Source organism: Lichenostomus cassidix, chromosome 9 (genome assembly GCF_008360975.1).
Source record: "Lichenostomus cassidix isolate B80296 chromosome 9, HeHo_3.0, whole genome shotgun sequence".
NCBI lineage: Eukaryota > Metazoa > Chordata > Aves > Passeriformes > Meliphagidae > Lichenostomus > Lichenostomus cassidix.
This window is the reverse complement of record NC_139490.1, coordinates 12,355,726-12,362,179: the sequence shown is the minus strand read 5'-3', so window position 1 is coordinate 12,362,179 and position 6,454 is coordinate 12,355,726. Positions and strand designations below refer to the sequence as shown.

Sequence of the window (6,454 nt, the reverse complement as noted above, 5' to 3'; positions counted from 1 at the left end):
AAGTTTTGTTTCTCACTAAACCTACTGTGTTTTTAGCTTTAACTCAGAAACATGGAGCAGAACCAGAGTCTGACATGAACATTTGATTCTGGAAAATGTAAATTATCTGTACATCTTATATCCCAGAACTTCTACAGTTGATTTTTTTTTTTAAATCAGCAATGTTTGTGATTCAATATCCTGTTAATTAAAGAGGACTTTAAACATTTATTGGAAAAAATACACTGTACTTACTGCTCAAGCCTAGATATTGTTCTACCAAGGGATGTGCTCCCACAAATCTTTTCATGAGGGATTCACCACTAATGTGCACATCAAATATGTTTTAAGAGCTTGAAAGATCAGTACAGAAATGTCAACATTCAGTACTGTGATCCAGAAATATGCATTTGATTCAAATGTGGAACTGAATCACAATACCTTCAAGACATTAGAAAGTACCCAGTACATTAAAAAAAAAAAAAAACCAAAAGACCAAAGGCATATTGCAATTTTGGCCTCAACTCTGGCCCAAAAGTCAACTGCAAACTTTTCATGCAAGATAAGATTTTCCTTACACTTCACTGCTTATCTTGGAGCTGTTTAAAGGCTAAATTTTCTGCCAGGCTAGTTCAATCATTTTGACAAGGTTATTCCAGGATAGAACATGCCTTTATCTCTCCTGACATACCATTTGATTGATGATCCACTTATGTCACAGGAGAAGCTGATCAACACTGCAAAGTTCCAGAATAGTCCAGCTGAACAAAGTCCAGCTACAAACTCGCACAGAATATTGGTGTGCTCTGAGCACAGCAATGGAATCCAGTTTCACCTATCACTTATTGCAAAATAAAATTCCCTCCCCTGGCCCCTTACAGCCATGGAGGCAATGACATCCAGAACAAATTTACTATGGGTAGAGATATCCCTAAATTTCACCTAGTATGCAATACCTGCAATGCCTACAGTATTTCATTTAGTGACAGCAGGTAATACTGCCAGCCAGCATATACCATACATGCCACTGCTGCACTCCAGCATGCTGGAAATATGGACGAGAATGAACACTAGGGCTTGTTTTTGTTTGGCAAAGCCTTGCATTTAATTCATCATGTCTACACTTACATTTTGGGTTTTCTACTCTATGCTTTTCTCCTAAGAGCTATGTATGAAATACTCTCTGGGGGTTAAGTTCACTATAACAGTTGAGAGAAAACACATGGGCAATACTAACAATTTGCTTCAATACACATTGTGTTAATCCCACATTGTTTTTAAATGTGTGTTTTCACAAAAAACAAAGGAATCTAGGAATCTTTCCTTATATGTTTTTAATTTGGGAAATGTTTCATTTCCCAAAAGCACAGTGCAACTCTCAGGAGGTCTCTAACAAATGTGAAAACAAACAAACATTCTTTCACACAAGTTTTGAATCACAATTTAGACAGTATTTCAGATGTAAACTGCTGACTTGTGCTCTTGACAGGATTTTGCTGGCAGTCATTCCAATATTTCCTTCTCCTTCAAAGGGCCTCTAAATAACAGGACATAAAATATTCTTTTAAACAGAGTGTAAGAATTCAACTATACACTGAACAATAAATATTGGAAGACAGGTCAATGCAGCTGTGGTTCCTAGAGCTGCATTACCCACTTTTAATTTCATTGAAAATTTCAAACTAAGAGCCTCTCTGAAAGGCAGAAGTTGTCTGAAGGCTCAGTATTACTTCAGGCTCTTGTAAAGATGCAAATTTTGGGGAATTACAGGAATTGAAGTTACAAACATGCATTTAAGTATACCTTAAATGCCCTGATAGTCTTCATTTCAACCTTCAAATTGCACCATGTAACAGCAAGAATTGACATCAATTTAGAGAGGTCAAATCAGGTCTGTAAATATTGGCCATAAACGTGTTACAGGTGTTCCTGTGTGCAAACTAGATTGTGGGCAGTCTAAACATCCCTTTTAAGATTTCCATTGTGCATTGCCAAAATTTGTTCTACTCCCATCTAAAATAGGAATGCTGAATGGGCAAGATTATAATTGCTTGTCTGTTAAATGAGACTTTGCATTTGTAAAATTATGGAAAAAAGAAAAATATGAAATCACCTGTAATGCACAATATTGAAAGGCTTTAAGAATATGGAGAATAGCACTGTGTGGTGTGGAAATTTGTCAAACAAGCACAAACACTGACTGAATCCTGTTCACACTGACATCTGCTGGAATTTAGTTACTGACTTCAATGAAGAGACAACACTAGATTCTAAAACTTTTCACATGCTACTGTTCACTTTAGAAATGGAGCAAAAATAGCATCTGAAAAATGATTTTATCTCCTCTAAGACAGACAGGAAAATAGAACATGCAACCACGAGAAATCACTTGTGCCATCATAACATATCCATTGTGCCATCATCTGAGGGGCTCAATCCAGAACAGATCAAGGCAAAATGATGGAGCCAAGCATTTGATCCACCTGCTTGCAAAGGTTGCTTTAAATGCAGCCAAACCAATCTAAAAAATTACACACGATTTCCATATGCTATGAGGCAGCTTCCTAGCCATCTTCTTTGGTTTGGGCAGTACCCAGCACTTCTCTGCAGCATATACTACTCAGGATATTAACTTGATTTGATTCTGCCTCACTACCAGAGAGCTTGAAGTCATTTGCATTAAAACCATGTAACTTGTCACTTAATAACAGAGACAGTGGAATAAAGTCATAAATTGAGAGGAAGGAGGCAGGAGGAAACCATAGCGGCATAAAATCTTTTATTGGCACTTAAGAGTATTTTTCCCTGATTGAAGCAGAATTTTTGAAACAACTGCAACCCCATGACAAAGATCTGTAATTAGCCCTTAAGAACTACTGTTCTTTTCTGACAGTTCAGAAGCTGCTTTTGTTTATTTCAGGAAATGAAACATCAAATCTTCTTTAGACTATCCAAAACTGAATACACATATTAGCACCAGCTAATTGTCCTGTGCCAGCATTTCGCTGAAGCTCCCACTGTAGAATAGGAAACTTACAAACTGATTTATAATTGTAATTCATTGTTGTCACCCAAGCAGAATTTTTAAGGTAGCAATATGCACTTCAGTACCTAGTAAGTATATTATGCTGTACAAGAATAGAAAATACACAACCCAAATATAGTGAAGGAATTATTGGAAAAAAATTACTGTTAAACCATTTCAATAAATTCAGACAAAATTATTGTCAGAGAGATGCACATTACAACAGGAAAAATCAGTATTGCAACTGAGTCAAGTCTGCACGAGGTCATCCAGGAAATTCAACAATATTTGTACCATGATTCACCTTTCTCTTAGTAGCTAAGAATTACTTCTATCCAGTCATGAAATGTAAAACGTTTTTCATTTGCTCAGATAGAACAGAGAACTTCTACAATTCTTCATATCAGGGACCACATTCAGACTCATCATCACATTCTTTTCCAGTCACCTATTCAAGAATTAGAAAATATCCCTGCAGCAACTCAATTGCAAAACTGCTTTAACTGCTTAACACAGAACAGCAATGTTGAGAAATTGCCAGTGAAATGGTAGGAATGTGTATGTCTGTGTGTTCTGTTGATTTTTGCATATTTGTTTAGCTTGGGGGTAGGGGTTGCATTTATTACAATTGTTTTCTCATGTGGAAAAAGTACAGATCTCAAGGTCTGTTTCCAAAACAAGGTTCTCTGTCTTGGTATTCTCTAATGTATTTGAATCTTGTCTTTGATGGAATCACATTATTTCAATAAATTTGGAAAAGTCCAATCCTAACCCTATAACTTAAAAAAAACAAATGCTCGAAACTTTAGACACACAACAGCTCACTCCAAACACCACTGCAGAGCTCACCATAAGCTTGTGCCCATAAACAAAGGTAAAAATACAGCAGTCCCCACCCCAGCCAAGCAAGCAGATGCATCTATCAAACAGGTAATTATTACAGGCCACTTCCTCTCTCCAGGAGAAGAGCTGAACACCTTCCTGTGCTTATGCCACCAACTTCTAGAAGCAGCAGGGTTTTCCTGCTCTGCTTTTCCAAGTGAGAACACAGAGTTGACAGGGAGAGAGCTCCTCCATAACACAGCTCCTACTTCTCTCTTCCATTTCACATGTGTACGTTGTTTCCCCTGCTTTGTTGTCAACTTCATTATGTCTAATCTTAAAATTAAATGTTATGCAGACAAGACAACAAAGAATTAGAGAAATACTAAAACTAGACTTTAGGCTAGTCCTGCTTCTGTTCATACATGTAGTTTGCCATTTGCTAGAACACATTTCCTCTCAGAAAGCTGTTTAAGAATGAAAAAAATGTAACACAATCTTTTGACCACATCCCTTTAAAATAGCTACTTAGTTCACTACATCACACTCATCATGTGTATGCACAAGGTTGCAACAAATTTCATTTAAAGTTTCATCGACAAATTATTAAATACTCCCCAGTTTGCCAAATTTTCCAAGGAATACAAATCTTCATGCAAAAATGCTGCTGTGAAAGACAATTCTGTGCAAACTTAGATATACAAATAAAAATAAATCACACTAAGACATCGCCCCATGTGATTTCCTGAGGGAGAAAACCCCATAGGATTTACTGAGCTAGGAACAACATAATAAGAGACAATCTTTGAATTAATACTCAAATCAAAGCATAAGGATTTTATACACTAGAAGATTTACTTTTATTCCCACTACAACTTTTTTAAAAATGTAAGCACTGTTATTTATCAGCTCCCTAGTGAAAAAATATTTGTGGTTTTCTTTTAAAAAATGATGAAGCAAAGCAGATGCTGCAGAGCAGAGCACAGCGACACAGAGAACAGTTGTTAGCTCACTCTCCAGTGTGCCATGCACACTATTTGCAATCGTGCAAGTCCTCATCAGGCCAAGTGCTGAGCCAGGATGCAGCTTGCTGCCTTGGGAGCTGTGCACGTGCAGCTGAGATCAGGATTTGGCCACATCCGTGCCTTCCTGACCCAGCAAGCACAATCCTTGATATATAAATCCTCACAGATGCACGGACAAACCTGGCCACGGCATAACTTCCCTGCTGGCAGAGCTCACTTCCAGCAGCGTAACTTCCACGGCATAACTTCCCAGCAGCGTGTGGCTCACAGAGCTCAGATTTGCCTTTCCCCAGGACACTGACCAGCAGAACACAAAGTAAAGACTGTCTGCTCACTTCACTGATCAGCTGCCACCAGCACAGGGAGCTCGTTGTGATTCTGTCACATCAAAGCCCACTCGACCATCAGCTTACCTCAGAGAGCAGCCATGTCCTCTCGCTGTGAGGCGCCCGGTGAGGCCGCGGCCTTGTTCCCAACAAAGGGGAAGCATTTTGCCCAGTCTCTCTCTCCCAGAGCACAGAGTTTGCTCCCCCATCTAGAACAGGGCTCACCCCAGCCCAAAGAGGGGTGCCTGGAGACTCCTGGCACTGAACAGAGGTTCCTGGGTGCTGCCCTGCCCACCCAACTCCTGGCAGGGCCCACAGCAGGGCACACAGCTTGCTGCCAAGCTCCTCAGGAAGGCAGCCTGGCTCCTGAGGGCTCTTTTGTGCCTTAATGAGGCTGATGAGCAGCACCTGGGGGCTCCCAGCCTGCCCTGGCCCTGCACCCCATGGTGGCCAACCTGGGCTGTGTGTCCCAGCCCTGGGGACAGCAATGGACACTGAGCTCTGCTTCTGTCCCAGCCCTAGGGACACCGACGGACACCGAGCTCTGGTTCTGTCCCAGCCCTAGGGACACCGATGGACACCGAGCTCTGGTTGTATCCCAGCTCCAGTGACATCAATGGACACCGAGCTCTGGTTCTGTCCCAGCACAGCCTGTCCCAGCCGGGCTCCATCTCCACAGCCCTGCTTGGCCATCCCATGCTGTGTCCCACCCTGGTATCCCTCGTCAAGCCAAAAGAAGAGCACGGAGGGTTTTGAGGTTTACTGACAGTGGTCTCTGGGGCCGAGAGGGAACTATAGCAGAGACCAGGATGTAAAAGTTTTCCACTCAAGCTTACCCTACGCTACCCAACCCATGCTCCATAAATCCCACTTCAGAATCCATAATGGCTGGTTAGGATTGTCAAAATAATTTCAGTCTTGTTTCAATACCTGGCTGCCTTTTAAGACTCGGTCTCACCTGAGGACAAGTTTGTGTTTTGTTGGATATTTAAGGTGATTTAAAGGTTTTTCCCAAACCTAGGCAGCCTACCTGACAAACACTAAAAAAGAGGAACAGGAACAGAAGAAATGTGCAATGCAGACAGGTCTGGCCTAATGATAAGACCCCTTAGAGGAGGAATATCGAATGGGGCACTTGCAGCCTGAACTTGCAGCTACCCACCTTCACCTTTTCCTTCTTGGTTCATTAGACTAGAAACCAGACTTGGGTTCCACATATCAAAGTTCAACAATTTAATTTAATCCATGCATAAAAGTTTTTTTTCCAAATATAACCA

The 6,454-nt window shown here is 40.7% G+C and overlaps 1 long non-coding RNA gene across 1 annotated transcript in view; it reads right to left on the bottom strand.

Moving 5' to 3' along the window:
- The window catches only part of LOC146433303 (uncharacterized), a 61,308-nt gene extending 55,768 nt beyond the window's left edge, over positions 1-5,540 (bottom strand). Inside the window, exon 1 of the long non-coding RNA XR_014854042.1 lies at positions 5,265-5,540. This is a non-coding gene — a long non-coding RNA (uncharacterized LOC146433303). The remainder of the gene's footprint in view (positions 1-5,264) is intronic.
- Between the last annotated feature and the right edge of the window lie 914 nt (positions 5,541-6,454).